Genomic DNA, 20,369 nt, shown 5'->3' on the forward strand with positions numbered 1-20,369 from the left:
CTAGAAGGAAATCAATGTGAGTCAATGCCCTGTATAGCTATCCTTATCTCAACCAGCAAAAACGCTTGTTCCTTCCTATTATTGCTTATACTCTCTCTACAACAAAATTAGAAATAAGGGCAAAATAGTTTCTGCTGGGTATTGAGGGGGTGGCGGGGAGAGGGAGGGGGGAGTGGGTGGTAAGGGAGAGGGTGGAGGCAGGGGGGGAGAAATGACCCAAGCCTTGTATGTACATATGAATAATAAAAGAAAAATAAATTAATTAATTAATTAAAAAAAAAAGAAACAATGTTTTGATAAGAAAAGCAATTGCTTTTTTAGACTGATTCCCAGGCTATCCACCCCTCCAGCCCTGGTTTTTAGCAGTGTTGGGGACCAAACCCAGGGCCTTGCACATGGTAGGCAAGCACTCTATCATTGAGCTCCCACCTAAAAAAAAAGAAAATAGCAGATTATAGAGAGACCTGCAGAGGATTACATACAAGAAAAAAGAAGACTTTGAAAGTTATTTGTTTAATATAATCAAAAAATAAAAGCGATTAGGAACTATTTCGAAAAGTGTAAGCAAATGTAAATAATAACCAAATGAATATTTTGGAATTAGCATAAATGAGAAGAGAATTAATGACCTTGCAGATATGTCAGAAGAAAATACAGATTAAGCCTAGAGAGAAAAATATGACTGATGGAAAATGACAGTGGGGTTGGAGGAGAGAATAAGAGACAGAAGGTGTGGTAAGGGAATCTAATAGAGGTGAAAATTTAGTCTTTGAGGAAGAGAAGGTAGAGACTGAAGAGAGGCAGTATTTAAAGCAATAAGGGCTGAGAATTTTAAATATGATGAAAGACACAGAGTCCCAAGTAGACAACACACTATGCATCTCAAACAGGCCTAAGTGGAACCAAAACCATAGCTAATCACATTATAGCAATGTTGCTCAAAATTTGACAAAAATCCTTCAGATTCAAAGTTTCTAGAAAAATGAAAAAAAGACCTTTAAAAGATCAACAATATGACAGGTGATTATAAAGCAATAATCGAATCCTGAAGACAGGAGCACTTAAAAGTGCTGAGGGAAAAGCGTAAGTCAATCAAGAGCTGTATGTCCACAGAAAAGACTATTTAAGATTCTAGAACTACTTTAATCACAAGAGCCAATTATTTTGAAAAAAAATGATTTAAGGCATACAAAAAGAAATGTAACATGAGCAAGCCCACAATCAAGAAAATACTAAGGTTTCTTGTTTGTTTTGCAGAGGAAAAGTAGTCTCAGAAGTAGTCATATATGAAGAATGATGAAAGAGATAACTGTCTGGCAAAAATCTAAATGAATGCCTATAAAACAATAAGAATAATTCCCCAAACAGTAAGGGGTGTGGAGTTTTACCTAGGTGATAGGTATGCATATTGTTCATGCATACATAGATTGAGTTTGAATATATCACAATCCATTTATTATAAACGTGAGCAGGGCTGAAATGATGTTAAAATACTTGTATATTTTAGGAAGAGAAATGAGAATGAATTTACAAAAATTTTGAAAATTTATGGATGTTTGTTTTAATCTCCAGTTACTAATAAAAAAAGATATAAGAATGTATAAGCAACAATCCAAAGGATAGGTAAAGCTTGTTTGTCAATAAATTTTAATTAGTATGAGAGAAGAAATTTTAAAAGGATAAAAAGGTATATGAAAAAGAGAGCAAATAGATTGATGGCATATAAATTCTGTGTAATTAGAAAAAGCAATCCAATTGAAAAGTACAAAGATTATCAGAATGGATTTTTAGAAATACCTGTTTAAAATATAAAGATCTGCAATACAGTAAAGAATAGTTAAAATAAGAAGATAAAAATAGTTACCATGCAAACAAAATAGATACCATGCAAGTACAGTAACAGCTGATATAACAATTCAAAAATTAGGTTATTGAGATAAATTGAAGATCTTACTGGGCAGGCAAGCAGACTTCATAAGTAGCAGATTGTTTTAGGTGAACAGACAGACAGACAAACTTCAAGGAATTAATTAAGGTAATTGTGAGGGTAAGGTCAGGGGGAGCCAACATTTGGAAGACATTTGAACAAAGTAGAAACTCTTGGGCAGGACTTACGCTGTTTCCACAGGCAGAACCTCTTCTTCAAGAAAACCTAAGTTTTTGCTTTGAAAGCTTTTAACTGCTTGGGTATAACCCACCCAAATTATTGCACTTAATCTCCTTTACTTAAAGTCTGCTGGTTGCAGGCACAAATCCCTACCTACAAAATTTCTTCACAACAACCTAGATTAATGTTTAATTGAATAACTAAGTAAGGTAGTCTAACCAGGCTGACATAAAACTAACCATCACAGAGATAAAGGAGTATACTCTGTAGTAGAAAATGAAAAATAAATTCTGCATTCTATTCTGGACTGAAGTGTGGCTCAAGTGGTAAAGTGCCTGCTTTGCCAGCACAAAGCCTTGAGTTCAAGCCCCAGACCCACATAAAAAAACAAAACAAAACTTCATTCTATATTGTAAAATGTTCCATTTACCAGGAAGGCACAAAACTTCCAAATTTCCATATATTCTGAGCAGGGTGTGATAGACCATGACTGTAGTTCCATCTACTTGGAAGGCTGAAGCAGGGCAATCCTGTGGGCCCAGAAATTCAGAGCCAGTCTGGGCAACATGGCCCAGACTCTGTCTCACAACAACATAAATAAATAAAAAACAAATATATTTCTATATGCTTAATTAATAAACTCTAAATATGTAAAGGAGAAATTGATGGAACACAAAAGACAGAAAGGCAACCCTGCAATTAGTCTAAAAGATGGGGGGAGAAATGACCCAAGCCTTGTAGGCACATATGAATAATAAAACAATAAAAAAAAATAAAATTAAAAAAAAAAAGATGCTTCTTAGTGAGAGTAATAGGACAAGAGAAATTAAGACAGAAGTAACTTTTTAAAAAGTTATCTGGACTGCTACTTGGGAGGCCAAGGCAGTAGGAGTGCTTGAGTCCAGGAATTTCAGGCTAGCCTGGGCAATATAGGGAGACTCTGTGTCAAAAAAAGTTACTACAAATACTATATTATATGATTCGTTGGGCAAGGAAGACACCGAATGTAAATTAGAGGGTAGGAGACGTGACTCAGTGCTAGAGCACTTTCCTAGGATGTGCAAGGTCCTGGGTCCAACCCCAGCACTGCAAAGAAAAAAATTTTGACTTGAATCATAGTAATGAAAAAAGACATAAAACTTGTATTCTGTTAATGGCACACTTAGTAGTCTACATTATATAAATTATTTTTTTAAAGGGCTCTTCTTCTGTCTCAAGATTTTGGAAAAGTAAAAATACATTAATTAAAAAAATGTATAATGAAGTAAATAAATGAATACACTAATTATTCAGAAATATACATGTTTATTTAGAAAAAAATGTAAAACTACGTTTGTTGAAACCATTCTAAGAATGGGGGCAGTGATAAAGGAGTATGATGGAGGGTGTGAATTCAAGGATAATGTATTTGATATATTGTAAGAACATTTGTAAATGCCACAATGTACCCCCACTCAGCACACCAATAAAAAGAAAGAAAAAAATGTTAAACCCTGATAAGTAAAAGAGAAAATCAAGATGCAAATGCCTAATATCAGGAATGAGAAGGAGAACGTCACTGCAACTCTACAGTCATTGGAATTAGAATATTCAGGTGTGAATCTGAGTCACTTTTCTGACGTTGCAAAGTTAACGCAAAAGAACCTCAAGATGTATGCAATAAGTAGACTTTCTTTCAGAACTGAATTTCTCTAGTGTGTCTTTCAAAGAATGTCATGTAAACAATTTCACTTACATAGTTTTTTCTAAGCAGTTTACAGATTCTAACCCATTCATTCTCATAAGCACCCTAAAAGCTAAGCATATTATTATTCCCATTTTTGTGGTCTTCCCCCTCCTGAGACCAGCTGGGGTCAGGTTTGGAACTGTTTGCTTTTCTTTGCTTCATCGCCTCTGATTCTCTGTGCTTTTCTGCTGTCGTGACACCTCTTTCATGACTCCCAAAGCTCTCCCTCCTCTTCTCTCCTCAGAAGACAGTCTCTCCTGATTTCTATGACTTTTCCCATTGGCTGAGTCAAAAGGATGCTCCCAATCCACCATCTCGCCCCTCCAGCGTGCAGTTGCATATGGTAACTCTCCTCCAACCTTTAGGGGAAAAATTGTTAAGTTGATAATAACATTTTCACTTTTATTTCTGATTTTAATCATTTAATATTCCTTTTTTCTTAGGCAAGCTAGCTAAAAGTTTGTAATTTTATTGATCTTTTTCCAACTTTTGGTTTTATTGATTTCTCTATTGTTTTATATTCTCTTATTTGTTTACAATCTTTACTACTTCCTTCATCCTGCTAACTTTGAGTTTAGTTGATTCTTCTTTATCTAGAATCTTATTTCTACTATTAAGTTAGCTTTTTTTTTTAATTTTGTCTTTGTTTTTGAAACAGGATCTCACTATAAACCCAGGCTGGCTTTTAAACTCACAATCACACTGCCTCAGCCTCCTCAGTGCTGGAATTACAGAATTATGCCACCACACCCAGCCATAAAACGAGAGCATTGACATGAAGTCCTAGGCTTTGAGGTAAGCACTTACAATTATAATTTCCCTCAGCAGTGTTTTCACTATGCCTCATAAGTTCTGATATATTATATATTTGTTTTATTTGCCTCAATGCCTGTCATAATTTCTCTTGTGTCTGCTTCTTGGCTTCTTTGGCTGTTTATATTGTTTTTTTTAAAAAATAATTCAATGTATTTAGTGCCTGCAGTTATTTCCTATTTTTCTTTCTGGTAAAAATACCAACACCATAAAAAGTGATCCTATACTGTCTTCTAAATGTTCAGTCATGAATACATGGTGGAGGTACTGCTGCCATTTTAGGAACCAGCTCTGTGGAGACAGACTCCTTGAAGATCATTGGAAGATAAGCTGTCCTGAAAGGGTGTCTTATACGACTTTGCTTTTTAAAGATCATTTCAGTGAGATAGACCAACACATTAGCATTGCTTTGCTTTTGGCTTTTTATTTTTTATTCAATATTTGTATAAAGTAGCCAAGCTTGAGGAAACCAACTGTTATTTTCCCATTAATCACAATTACACTGCACAGAAAATAGAAGTAAGCTAGTGAAGACTCTTAAAGTAAACAATATCAGGTAGGCTGAAGATTAAAATCAGAATCTGAATAGTAACACATACTAGACAATTTTATTTTTCTTCCTCTTCTGAATCATGATACCAAACTTACCTAAATCCTAGAAGAGGTGCTGAGTAAAAAGGTCTTCCTACTGGTCAAGGGCCTAGGAAAATTCTCATGCATGTTGAAAACTGTGGGGAGAACTTTCACCCCTCTCTCTCTCTCCAGAGCAAGAGCACCGGTGTAGAGGTTGTACCATGAATACCTGAAGCTCTGAAAGAAGGATTCCTTGCCAGAGGAATTTGGAAAGGTACCAGAAGTGTCCACAGAGTCTACCTGCTCTTTTCCTCTCTCTTCTGTCACCATTTCATTCTAAAACTGACAGCCATATAGGATGGCACACTTGTGCAGAGGCTTAAACTCTATGTTAATATCATCTTTCTGAACAAAGATCTAGACACAGGCCCCTAGACCCTCAAATATGTGGAGAAATCACAGAGATAAGATCACTCCAGAATGGCATCCCTTTGTTCTGGTATAAACTGATCAAAATTCTGGTCCCATCTGAAACTGTGGGCACACACAGAGCAGATCCAAAGAAATTCAGTAAATATTTCAAGGACTGAACTATGATATAGATGACTGCCCAAATTCTAGACTAAACCTTGAGTGCTTCGTGCACCAGGAATATACAAGTAGCATGGAAAGAGTTCTGAAAATTAAACTGACACAGGTAAGTTGTGCTCCCAGGATGAGGTATGAGAATTTGAGGCTAGGCAGGGCTACAAAGGGGACTCCACTGCCCTCCCCACCCCAATCCCGCAAAAAGACATTCTTGCATGAGGAAAAATGAGAAAATTTCTCTACATCAAACCAGCTTAAGAGAAATGCTAAAGAAGTTTTGTAGGTTATAATGAGAACTAAACTTCAGGAATGAAGGCAGAGGAGAGCCTCTCCACTCAGGTTTCTAGGGTTCCTTATCTGAGGCTTAGTATTAACACTGGAATTACAGAGATCTGTCAGGGTTATTTGTCTCAATATTGCCCAGAAAAGAGTCTGATAATACTTTCTACCAGGAAGGTTTTCCTTGTGATGTCATACAAGAATGAGAATGAGCAGAGATAATTATGCATAGCAGGAGGCTGTCTAAAATGACAGGGGCTTCTAAGATGAATAAGCTGGTCCCAGAACTGGAGGGAAACTGGTAGATGAAAGTTCTCTGGCAAATGAAGTTTCATTATCAAAGCAATGAGTGCAACATAATGCTTGTACCAGGATTATCCTTGGTCTCTTCACCAACATTGCCTCCTGCTGTATAGAACAGGAGTGACAGAGATCTTGTGTGAAAAGATGTGATGAATCTAGCACAGATGAGCCTCAATCAAAGGCATTCCTCCATCAGCAGTGTATATAATGTGAAAACTTCCAAATGTTTTTCCCCTTGTGTTTTTCTGGGAGTTCAGGCTTTAAAGGCATTTTATCTTTAACTATACAAGAGGGTCTGGAATTGAAGCTCTCCTTCAGATGGGACTCAGGTTTGGTCAAATGAGACGATGTTCTTAGGACACATAATTCTCCCTCCTAATTGCACAAATTCTGGAAAATTCCCTTCTCTCCCTCTTGGTGATTGCCCTTTTGAAGAACCAGCTCAGAGTCATGGTTGTAGGGAAATGATATCCAGACACTTTATTCTAGATGAGTCTATGCCTGCTATGATTTCTGCACATACTTAGCAAAATTTGTTAATTTCCTTTTTATTTTTTCTTTGAATGTTATTATAGCCATCTTACTAGGAAGAAAGTGCAATTTCATTGTGCTTTTTAACTAAATTTATTTTTGACTAATAACATAAAGCATAATCATTTTGTATATTAATGGGGTGATCTGTGATGTTTCAACACACATGTACATCACGTAATGCTTAGATCAGGTTAAACATTTCTAGCTCTTCAACAGCTGGCAGTAGAGTCACTCCAACCATCCTATAGTCACAGGCTCTAGAAATAAATGATTGCTGAATCAGTAGTTAACTGATGCATGTAGCAGAAACCCATCAATTTCATTAATTTGTTTATTCCCAATGGGAAATACATGCAAATACTCACCAACACATATTAATTGGAATGCTTATGGCATCACAAATTGTGCTTAGTATATGCTGGAAACTATCTGAATATGCATAAGCAGGTGCATGGTGAAATAAATTGATAAGTAAAAGATGTGGAATACAAAAGGGTAGACATATTATGTTCACATTTGTAGAAACACAAATACAAGGCAAACTAATTCACAACAATAAGTGAAAATAAAGTTTACTTTTGAGGGTAGTGGAAGGAAATGAGCAAGGAGTGGCATTGCAGGCACAGGGGTAATGTTCTTTTTCTTTCTCTGAATTCTATTTTCATAGGCAAGGTAAGTGTATAAAACTAATTGGAACCAGTAAAATTACTCATGGGTAACCCCAGCACGCCTGTTATCCCAGCACTCTGGGAAGCAGAGGCAGAAGGACCTTGCTGTGGCATTATTCATAAAATTCATATTTCACAAACTAGAAACTACACAAATATTTCTTGTTTAGAATAAAAGTACACATTATAACATTTCAGGCAATGAAGTATTATTCAATAATAAAGTGAATGCTTTAGACTTACAGCTGTCCATTAAGTATATTATTCATTGAAGCACAATGCAGAATAAAAACATATCCAGAAAGGCATTTGAAATCTTTAAAACAATACTAGGTGGTTTTCGATAGACCTGAATCTGTGCTGGCAGATCTGTGCATGCATGAGAAGACTTTGAAATCATGAGTGTGTGTGAGAAGAGGGCCAGGCAGTGGAAACAGGTAGCTTTAAACTGTAATTGAAATGGCCTATTTCTTATGGGTCTGCAATGTTCTACAAAACCTGTAAAGCTTCATTTATTAATAATTTATCTGAAGCAATATGAGATTCTATTTATGCTATCATATGCCATTTTTATTGCTAACTTGAAATTATTCATACGTGGAAAAGAATACAAAATATCTTGTGTTCCTAAAGATCATTTTTCATAGGTCCATTTAATTTTTACAATACTATTGGATTTCTTAAGAGATAAGTCAAGAAATGTGCAAAGATAATTTGATTATAGTATATTAAAATTAACATTACAATAAAAATAGCTCAAGATGATGTCTGCTACCTATGTGTGAGACTGGCTACATGGTGCAGCATGAAATGAAAGTGCAGGGCTTCTTGTTAAACCTGTCCCACAGAGACTTGCTAGTGCTAAGCCAGCTTGGGCTTTTATAGACACAGGGCCCGTGTGGCAAGGTGCAGTCCATAAAGTCAGTCCTGATCCTGCAAGTCAATCCATGCAACTTGGAGGCTTTTCTCACACATGCGTTTGATTACAAAGCAGAAAGTTATTTAGCTAATCCATCCTAAGTGCAAGCATCTTAGGTTTGGAAAAGGCCACATTTGCCCTGTGCTCCATTCACCTGCCCCACTGCCATTTTGCATCCTCAAGTCACAATTCAGTAAACACAAGTGAAACGTATCACTTCTAAAAAGTTCAACCCATAAGACATTCATTTTCCCAACAATAATTTTCTGATTTAAATAGCTGTGTAAAAAATAAATCCAAAATACTAGAAACTTTCCATGTTACAATATTAATCACTTGACATTTTAATTTAAATTAAAAATATTCACTATAAACTCTCCAAATTTATAAAGGGATATTTAGAAATCCCTAAATTGGATAACCTTATTCTCTCCAAAGACTAGAACAAAAGTAATCAATAAATCAAGATACAAATTTTGAAGTACTTGATCATTTTTCTCCTCCTCTTCCTCTTCTTCTTCTCTCTCTCCTCTGGTCCTCTTTTCTTTCTTTTTCATTCCCTTTATCCAGCCAGATAATATATGAGGATTATGTCATGCAGTTTTGTCCCATTTTATATTTTATTAACTGTTATCTTCAGTGTAACAACATAATTTTCCCTTATATATGTCACATTGTAATTTTAATTGTACATCGACTTAATATTTTGGAGTTTAGGGCCTGGCATGGGTGGTGCAGGCCTGTAAATCCGAGGTATGCCAGAGGCATAGGTAGGAGGCCATGGTAAGAGACTGGCCCAAGCAAAAGCACAAGACCATATCTGAAAAGTGACTAAGACGAAAAGGCTGGAGGTTGTGGCCCAAGTGGTAGCGCACTTGCCTCACAAGCATGAGGCCCTGAGTTCAATCTTCACCACTACTTGGGGGAAGGGGATTCTTTGAAGTTTATTCCTACTTCAAAAATCTTGATCAAAATTTTTCTGAAGTAAATTGACGTTTTTACTTTTCACACAGACACCTTCACACATTTGCTTGTCCAGGACGTGTGAGCTTTTCAAGATGTTTCAGCAAAGTTTCTTATACTTACTATAAAACTGTGTATTTATTATTAAATATCCCAGTCATGTTATTGGAGGGCATCCACCCCAATGTTTACAAGCATGAAAGGTGTTCATAGCCCATTGCATAAAGTCCCTTGGCCTTGTGAATCTAATGCGTTCTGGAATTTGGTTGCCTTCTCTTGCAGGGCTAGACCATACAGATTTTCTTTTTCTTCCCTTTTTTGGGGGGAGGGGGGCAGTCAGTACAGGCCGTGTGTTCCTAGGCAGGCACTCTACCACTTACTTGACCCACACCACCAGCCCTATGGACTTTCTTTGATGTCCCTGTCATAGGGAAACTGTTGATAGAACTCAGCAAAAGGATTTCCTCATTTTTAATAAAGACAGTGGCAGACACAGTGCACAGTTCTGCTCAGCTCCTAGTGGCAGAACTCTAGTGCTATCTGAATGAATGGTCATTAGTTGCTTGGTTTGGGGCACTGGATGATGCCAGCTGGGTATTTTAGTCAAGGCTCTATGAGTGTAATTATGCAACCAAAGTGAAGTCATGGTGGTTGCCGAGTTGGTGACAGCAGTGGCAGTTAGATGGTGATGGGTGTTCCCGTTATCTTTTCTACATTCTCCAAGATGGTGTTTTGGTTCCACAGTGATGGGACTGAGACATTGCTCAGTGGTGGAGTGCTTGCCTAGCATGCACAAAGCCCTGGGTTCCATCCCCAGCATCATTAAACAATAAAGAAAGAAAGATAGTTGGTTCCACAGTGATTTGAAGACAGATATTCTTCTCCCTGGCTATTGAGAAAAGGGCTTATGGATGGGCCCTTTTATTAATGATAGCAAAGCCTGCTGCACACACATGCATTTCAAAGTGAGGGAATTGATTGTTGTTGATCTGATGGGGGTAATTTTCCTCTTATCTCTGATGACAAATCATACAAAATATTTTTGCAACTATTAATAACTTAGACAAATTATACATATGACACGCCAGGGACCAAATGAGGCATCATAATTTTCTATATGTGTCACGTGAGTCATTCAGTACTGTCTCTAAACCACCAGGAAGTAAGAAAGAATGAAAATTTACCTGATTTTTAAAATGAATCCCTCTTTATTTTTGACAGAATGTTTAGTGTCCCAGTGACTCTTACCACCAACTGTTGGAGCCCTCAGAAACGTCACCAACATGTTATAGTCTCTTACCAGTCATCATTCAGGGAAGGCTGAAGCCATTTTACCCAGAATTTGTTAGATTAGTTTGACTTTCAGAAACACTAAAGATTTACATAAACTTTACAATCTAGTTCCTGCCTAGTAGAAGCCAAAGACAATATAAAATTTGTCCCTCTATTCTTTCCTCTTTGAAGAACAAATGAATTAAAATCTGAGAGCCCAGTCATTTTCCATGTGAATTTGAGGGATCAGGTTGCTTTCAGGGAGCTACAGACATAACCCTGACTGGGACAGTGGTCACAGGAACACCACTGCTGATCTCTCAACTAGAGAAATTACCTGACTTCAAATTTGAGGTGGATCATATGAATTCATTATTATTTTCCAATGAAGAAAGGGTAAGGTGACAATTCCTGGGGGGTTGTGGCTTTGCATTACATTCACTGACATTTCATTTTATTTTATTCCTGTGCTAATAATGGACCACCAGGACCAAGGTAGAATAGATCAACCTCACTGAAATGTTGATACAGCAAAATTGCAAAGTTGAGCTCATCAACATATTAGTGTTTTCTCTCTCTTTTGCTTTTTTCTGTGTTTGTTTTGAGGCAGGGTCTCACTATGGAGACCAGGCTAGCCTTTAACTTGCTATGTAGCCCACACTGGTCTCCAACTCAATCTTCCTGCCTCCTGAGTGCTGGGATCACAGGTGTGCACCACCATCAATGTCCTATTTATTTATTTAAGTGGTATTGGAGTTTGAAGTCAGGGATTCACCATGCTAGGCAGGCACTCTACAACTTGAGCCACTCTACCAGCCCTTTTTTGTTTGGGGCATTTTTGAGATAGGGTCTGGAGAGCTATCTGCCTGTACTGACTTTGAACTCCAATACTCCTGATCTGTGCCTCCTGAGTAGCCAGGATTATAAGTGTAAGCCACTGGTGCCCAGCTCAATGTCCTCTTAAGGAAAGCGTTTACCTGAGGTAGCGTGGTTTGAGTGGTTTCTAGTCTACTATGTAAGGATGAGGTCCTAATTTCTAGTCCTTGTAGCCACGTTGTTCTATACTTAAATACCAGAATCAGACTGAGAACAATCTCTAAAATTGTGAGGCTTTTAAATGTCTTAATACATTTTTCTTGATTTGTCTAAGTATTATATATAAAATACATATTTATATATATGTATAGTATATGTATAAATAATGTTTTTTTTAACTTGTAGAGATAGTAAAAAATTTTAAAACTATATTCTGGACAATGAAAAGGAGCTATTTCCAAATTTTTAAGAGATCTGATAAAAAAAAGTAGGTGTTTATTGTAATTATTGCAATTATACTGTTTATCAGCAAGCAAGTAGAGCACGAGATACCTTTATTATTATTCATTATTTATATGCATATTTTTATTTGGGGTGGGTTCTAAGCACCTGAGTTCAATATGTGCATATGGTCAAATTTAGTATCTCACTAAACATTCCTTACATCATTTTTTCCAGCAACTCAAAGTGGCAATTTCTGGTTGGAAGATGGACAGCATTTGTTTTTATCCATTTTTCATTTTAAATAATGGGAAAGGATGCAAGGTTTGCTTGAGGAGCCCTTGTGAGCCTGGTTGTTAAATGATCCCACAGAAAGTTCAGTATTTCAAATTTTTGTCTTACTTTATTTATTTGGTGTTTCCTCCAAGTACAGGTATAGACTATGTAAAAAGTGACTATCTGGTAGAGAATATGAAGAAAGAGCCATGATTTAAAAAAAAAAAAACTTCCTTAGACATTTTAGACCACCGGAGATCGAGAATATCATTCTGTACACGTGCTTTTACGTTTATAACAGTATTATTAACTTTGAAATTAATGCTATATCTGCATTTATGCCTCTGCCCTTAGCCGTATTTATAAATACATGAAAAATACACCTTTTATATTGCAGCTGTGATGCCAATACATAGAAACCTAATAAAAGACCACAGAATGAGACACTCAAGCTATTTATGGTTTGAGAAAAAAAGATTTACCTATTACAGGCTCAAAATGAGAAGTCTGATATCATTCATGATATAAATGATATTTAACGCAGTGACTTCCAGTGAACCTGTGATTAAGTTGAGCCTCCTGAAGTGATTCATGTATCCACCATCTCCAGTGCTCTTGAAGATCCAGTGCTATACTACCTCTCACCCCTGAGGCCCTAAGAAAGAAACCCAGGCTCACTCCTTCCATCCTTTGGAGATGAATCACAGAAGAGTCCTGGTCACAGGAGTCTTTGCAAGATAAACAAGGCATCCTTGTCACCAGGAAGCAGTTATCTCCAATGATAGAGCTGCTTGAAAACAGTGCCTTTGGTGAGGACTCTGAGAATGCTATTCATTAAAGTTTGGAATGAACAGGAACAGGAGATAAAACTGATCATGGGAAATATGTGGCCTCTCTCTCTCTCTCTCTTTCCTTCATCTTACTATTTGCCCGGCTGGTTTCAAACTGCAGTCCTCCTGATCTCTGCCTCCTGAATGGTTAACATTACAGGCATGAGTCACTGGTGCCCAGCTACAGTTTCTTAATAATATTTTCTAACTTAAGGTAGAGAAACAGTGATGTTAAAAATAGCTCATTTTTTTATTTAAAAAAAATAAACTCATCAGTGATGTTAAAAAATTTAATCATGCCAGCTGCTGAAATCATCCCAACAGGGGCTGCCTTGCTACCAAGCCAAAGCATAGTTCAGTCCTGGGTGGCTGAGTTACAACTGGGGTGGGGAGGGACGGAGCCAAGAGGTGGGCAGTTTATCATTTTTCCTTTGAACAAATGTCACTTTTTTTAGGTAAAAGAAAGGACAATGAACATGTTTTCCACCCATTTCTTTGGGGTAAGTTCTTGCAGTGTTTCCTCCCAAAAAACACACACGCATTTCCCTTACCTAGTCCCCTTGACATCACAGAGCCTGTCCCACCCCAACCAGTTTCCTCTGAAAATGACTCCAGGTGTTGTATCACCTAACCTCAGTTGCTGGACCAAATCTGCAGGGAGAACCCCTCAGTGAGGTTGCCCAGGAGACTGTGCTCAGGAGCGCACAATGACTTGAAACTGCCTGACCCCTTTCAAATTAACCAAACCAGTAAAAAAGATGATTTGGAAGCTTGTCTCAAGGACACTCACATGTGTCATCTTGTGAATTTAGATTTGTAGCTCAATTTTATTCCCTTTTTCTTTGTAGTAGTACTGGGATTTGAACTCAGAACAGGGCATTCGCTAGGCATGCACTCTACCATTTAAGCCATGCCTCCAGCCATCTATTTGATTTCTTAGAGCAGAATAAAACCCCACTATATCTTAGGACTGTGATTCTCATCAGTCCTGGGCTTTATTCATTCAGTAGTTTATTTAAGGAACACTTATGTGGCACTATTTTATTACATCAGCACATGGTGAGTAGGGACAAGTTTATTGCAGTCAGTGAAAACTAGCCATAATAAATACTCATTTCTGTTTGTATATGAAAAGTCTTATTTTGGTGCAGCAAATAAGAATGCTGTTTAGGCCTGGGTTGACTTTGTTTGTTAACGCGGCAACATTGATTTGGTACAGTGGCAAACTTCCTGCTGAGCATGTACCCAGCTAAAATCAGTCCCCAAGATGCATTAGATGATGATAGACAGATAGATAGATAGATAGATTACAGATAGGTGATAGATGGTAGGTAGGTAGGTAGGTAGGTAGATAGATGATAGATAGATGATAGATAAAAAGTTTAAAGGCAAATAGCCTTTAAATAAGATTGGAACCATAAGTGATTGTGTTCAGAACAAGAATGCTGGCAGTAAGTGCATTTGTTTTGTTTATTTATTTTATGAGACAGGGTCTAGCTATATGGTCCTCTTACTTCAGCCTTCCAAATGCTGGGATTACAGAAGGGTGTGCTACCATGTCCAGGTGTGGATACATTTATATAGTGCCACTGAATTGTCATATGAGCCAGAAGCAGTCATTCCTTAACCTCGCCGTCCCTTATACACTTCAAAATGTATTACAAGGGAAGAAAAAAATATATAACATTATTTTAAATTTAAAATACTTTTCTAGCTGGATGTGATGGTACCCATCTATGATCCCAGCACTCAGAAGGCTGAGACAGGAGGATTGAGACTCCAATACAGGCTTGAGCTACATAGTGAGATCCTATCTCAAAAAAAAAAAAAAGAAGAGTTTTAGTAGAATTTTTATTATCTCTCTATCTTAAATGTTCATTAGAATTCATCTATGAAGCTGCCTGGGTCTGGAGTTTTCTTTCTGGAAATGTTTTTTAGCTGAATCTGATTTCTTTATTAGTGAAGGTATTTTCATATCATCTATTTCTTCTGAATTGGTTTTGTTAATTTGTGGATTCTGGTGATGGTTTTCCCGTTGTATTTAAGATGTCACATTTGCTAATATAATATTTTATTATACTCATTATCATCCTTTATCACTTGCACCCCTTCTTCATTTTCTCAGAATGGCAATCTGTGTTTTCTTTCTTTTATGCTACCAAACAAGGATAAAGGTTTAGCAAACTCATGACTGAGAACCACCTTTTATTGAATTTTTTCTACAGTACATGTTCTAGTTTATTAATTTGTATTGTTTACTGTGCTTTTCGGTTCTTTGTACAGCTTCGAACCTCCACTTCACATTGTTTCCTTCTTCCTCAAAATCTTTTCATTCCTGACATGGTTTATTTGTGCCTTTCCATTATTTTCTTGATGAACCTTACCAGTGTTTTGGTAACTTTGCCTGTTTTTAAACCTTTCCTTAATTTATTTATTGTTATATATGTATACATATGTATGCATGTTTTTATCTTTTAAATTTTGTATCTTATTTTTCCCTCCTATTTTACCTGCATCTGTATATTTTAAAACTTAAAAAAGGGCTTTTGTATTTCAAGAAGAAAAGTAACAGAATGGGAGGAAATTTTTATAAATCAGATATCTGGTAAGGGACTGATGTCTAGAATACATAAGGAACGTTTACAATTCAAAAAATTAAGAACACAAATAAAAAATGGAAAAATGTTCTCAATAGACATTTCTCCATAGAATTCACACAAATGGCCAACAAATGGCTTAAAAGATGTTTAATGTCATTAGTGATCAAGGAGAGCTAAACCAGAATCATTATGATTCCCACTGGAATGACTATATACAAAACAAATAAGTGTTTATAAGGACAGGGAGAAACTGGAACACTTGCTCACTATAGTGAGGATGTGAAACGATGCGTATGAGATTTCTGCTAAGTCAGAGGTAGTTTGATGTTTTCAACCAAGGTTAAGCACAGCGTAAACTCATGATCCATCTCAGTGTATGGATTCACCACTTTTGCCTACTTACTCACCAGTTGAGTACCATTTGGCTTGTTTCCAGTTTCTGTTATTGTGAACATGCATATAAGTGTTTTGGGGGACATAAGTTTTCATTTCTATTATTAGGTGCCTAGAAGTGGATGTTCAGGATTGCAGGGTGGGTCATCCCCTCTGAGTTAAATTCTTTCTGGAAATGCCTTGCAGACACACCCAGAGTGTGCTTTACTAATTTTCTAGGTGCTTCTCAATCCGATTGGGTTGATAATCAAGATTAACCAACTCAGATTCCCACCAGTAATATATAAGATATCATTTTAACAACCTTATCAATACATTTCATCATCCATCTTCTTGATTATTGTCATATGTGGATGTAAAGGGTTTCTCTAATCACTTTCCTTGAGTTATTTTCCTAATGACTAAGGTGCCAAGTGTCATATGAATTTACTGTTCTTTCAAAATCTAATCACATATTCATTTATGCAGCACATTTTAGTGGAATGTATATTGAACTCTTCCCCCCACACACCTTTATATTGGTCCATTTCTCATCTTCTTTTAAAGTTAAAAATTCTTTCTGTATTTGGATTCAAGTCCTTCAAATGATCTACCAGTATTTTCTTCCAGTTGGTATTTCATGTTTTAAAGTGTAAATGTAGGTAATTTTGATGAAGTCTGACAATATTTTACCTTATAAAGCCTTGTGAAATTGAAGTAAGAAATATGCCACCCTGTGTGTTCTGGAAAATGGCTTAATGCACAGAAACAACTTTACTCATATTAGTTAGATAAGATCCACAGATACCTACAACCCCCATTTTCTACCTATGACAGTGCTGGAGAGCAACTCATCAAATTCTGATTCTTTGCCTCAGAAATTATTAGCTGTACTGTGTATCTCCACTACAATATTTGTTAGCAAAATTCTTGTTAATTTTGCTTCCTGATTTTTGACCCACCTGAGCCTGAGCTAATAATATGTAACCCTTCCACCATAACCCAGGCTGAGAAAAGCTGCCTTGGGGTTCCATGTCCTGTCCCCAATGACACATGATGGTGCCACTCATTTTCACACCATTTATTCCCACTCAGTCTTTACAGCATTGCCTGTTTCCCCCTGCAAAAGGACAGCCCTGTGTGTCAACCCTGAAAATACTTGCAGACCTTACGGTCCCAGCCAACCCTATTGCACTTGTCCTCTGCCCCCATTGCAAAAATCCTTTCAGATAAAAATCTCTCATTGCTGAGTCTGGAGTTGTTTTTTATTTAGCAAGTACAATTTATTAGCTTTGTCTATATGAATTTTGCTTTTATAATTTTTGGAGGCTATATGTAAGAACTCTGTCTAACAAAGACATCAAGATTCTCTTATGCCTTCTTCATGTTCTATAATTTTAGCTTTTAAATTTAGGTACTTGATCTACTTAGAGTAATTTTTTACATAACACAAACATAGTAATTCACCCTTTTCCATGTACATACACAATGATTTCAGCACATTGATTTGAAAAGGCTATCTTTTTCATCATTGAATTGTCATGGTGCCATGGTTGGATGTCAATTTGTCACAAATACAGGGTTTACTTCTGTACTCTTAGTTCAGTTTTATTGATCTATGTGCCGGCTTTTCACCAGTACCATATTCTATTACTTCAGCTGCTGGGATCACAGAGGTCCTTGACCCAAAAAGGCTCAGGGAAGGAATGAACAGACAAGACATATATCAAGAGGGCCAGAAGGCTGATGACCAACTGGCAAAATTTTGTTTTTCTCAGCAAGCTTTATACAAAAGAGGAAGAGACTTAAACATCAAAAACACTCTGACCTAGTAACAATCTTTCTGTTTTGGCCACCCTGCATTCTTACTGCCAGTGTCCTTGACTAAGTATAAACTTCTTTTTAGTCAAGGGAAACCATTTAGCGTTCCTTCCCACCGTGATAGAGACATGGTCCACCTGCAGATTCCGACCTTGTCGGAATGCTACTAAGCCACAGTGACTTTGTCAGACTGTGGCTTTTGGTTCACAACATTTCAGCCTTTTTTTGATGAAATGAAAATTAAAAATAGAAATTCACAAAATTGTCCTTATTTTTCAAATTCTTTTGTATCTTCTGGATCATTTTGGGTTTCTATGCAAATGTTCCAATGTCTGCCCAAATCCTGCACGAACCATGGTAAGTATGGTGTTCTATCAATTTGGGGAGAATTGGCATTTTAGCAACATTTTCTCTTTAAATCCCTGAATGTGGATTTTCTTTCTATTTAGACCTTCTTTAACTTCTCTTTGCAATGTTTTGCATTTTTAAGTTCTTGCACTTATTTCATTAAATTTCTTCCAAAGTATTTTATTATTTTTGATACTATCATCAGTAGAGACAAATGGCAAGGTTTTGATCTAACCAAAGAAGAAATCAAAACAAGACACACAGAAGAGTCTTAACAGAGCAAGATTTATCTGATGTAAAGGCAAAAGTATAAAAGCAAAACAGTAACAAATGAACAAAGAAATAAAGGAAAATACTCCTTTGATCAAGCAGTAAAGCATCCTCCAGCTCCCAGGTCTTAGGCACTTTCACAGAAAAGGTTTAATGATTGTGCTGATACGTATGAAATTGTGGAGATTTCTGAAAAGTAGGACATCGGTTCCAAAAGGTGGGGGTTTACCACTCTGAGGTGTCCTCAGAGGGGAGATGCATTCATAACTCTGATTATGCAAAAGAGACCTCTGGCTAACATTTAGGCTAGGGACCATTGGGCAATGGTGGCGCACTCTGGCAAAACACACCCAGATATGCCATGCTGTGCCTGCTTTCTGGCTCCTCTGTGGGATTGGCCCCTTCCTGCCTACCTGCCCATCCCAACTCACTATTGTTTATATTTAACACTGTCACTTGCTACTTTCATTTTTAGATTGTGTAGCTATGATATGGAGATGCATTTGGCTTTTTTTTATCTGTATTTTGTTTCTGTGCCATAGCCGAATTCATATATTCATTTGAGCATTTGGTGTGTGGGTTCCTCAGAATTCCCTTACACGAGATCATGTCTGTGCATAAAGTTTAAGTTCATCCTTTTCAATCTGTATGCCTTTCATTTCCTTTCCTTTTCTGATTGAATTTGAGGATATTTCCTTCTTTTCCTCATCTGTGGTGAGTTTTAGTATTGTTATTTGAGACAGTCTCACATGTAACCCACGCTAGCCTCAAACTCATGATCTTCCTGCCTCCATCTCTGAGTGCTGGAAGCACAGGCATGTTCTCCCACACCCTGCCATTATTTATTTATTTTTGACAAATAAATTTATTTATCATTGACAAATGATAAATGTTTATATTTATGGGATATGACGATGTGATTACAGAAAGATTCAAACAATATAATTAACGTGTCTATCACTTCACCAACTTATTTTTAAAATTTTATTAGCATATAATTATGACCCCCTTCCCCACCTCCCACTAGTACCTATCCCCAGAAAAGACCTATTTTCACACTCCTGCCCTTCATTTTTAAAAAAGTGTATACTGATAGTCTAAGGAGGTTTTACCTTGCTACTTCAGGCCTGTCTATATCATGTTTTAATCAAACTACCCCCACATTACTTACTCATTCTCTATCTCCAAGATCCCCTAACCTTCAACTGCTTATAGTACAGTGTCTTATTTTATATTCATATATAGATGGGTCTTTTAAATATTTTACATTCACTAACATTTTCTTTTCTTTTTTTCACTTAAAAGAAGCATGTGATGGCATCTCTGTTTTTTTTTATTCATATGTGCATACAAGTCTTGGGTCATTTCTCCCCCCAGCCCCCACCCCCTCCCTTACCACCCACTCCACCCCCTCCTTCTCCCCCCACCCCCTCAATACCCAGCAGAAACTATTTTGTCCTTATTTCTAATTTTGTTGAAGAGAGAGTATAAGTAATAATAGGAAGGAACAAGGGGTTTTGCTGCTTGAGATAAGGATAGCTATATAGGGAGTTGACTTGCATTGATTTCCTGTGCATGTGTGTTACCTTCTAAGTTAATTCTTCTTGATCTAACCTTTTCTCTAGTTCCTGGTCCCCTTCTCCTATTGGCCTTAGTTGCTTTAAAGTATCTGCTTTTAGTTTCTCTGCATTGAGGGCAGCAAATGCTATCTAGTTTTTTAGGTGTCTTACCTATCCTCATAACCTCCCCTGTGTGCTCTCGTTTTATCATGTGATCAAAGTTCAATCCCCTTGTTGTGATTGCCCTTGATCTAATGTCCACATATGAGGGAGAACACACGATTTTTGGTC

This window comes from Castor canadensis, chromosome 14 (genome assembly GCF_047511655.1).
Source record: "Castor canadensis chromosome 14, mCasCan1.hap1v2, whole genome shotgun sequence".
NCBI lineage: Eukaryota > Metazoa > Chordata > Mammalia > Rodentia > Castoridae > Castor > Castor canadensis.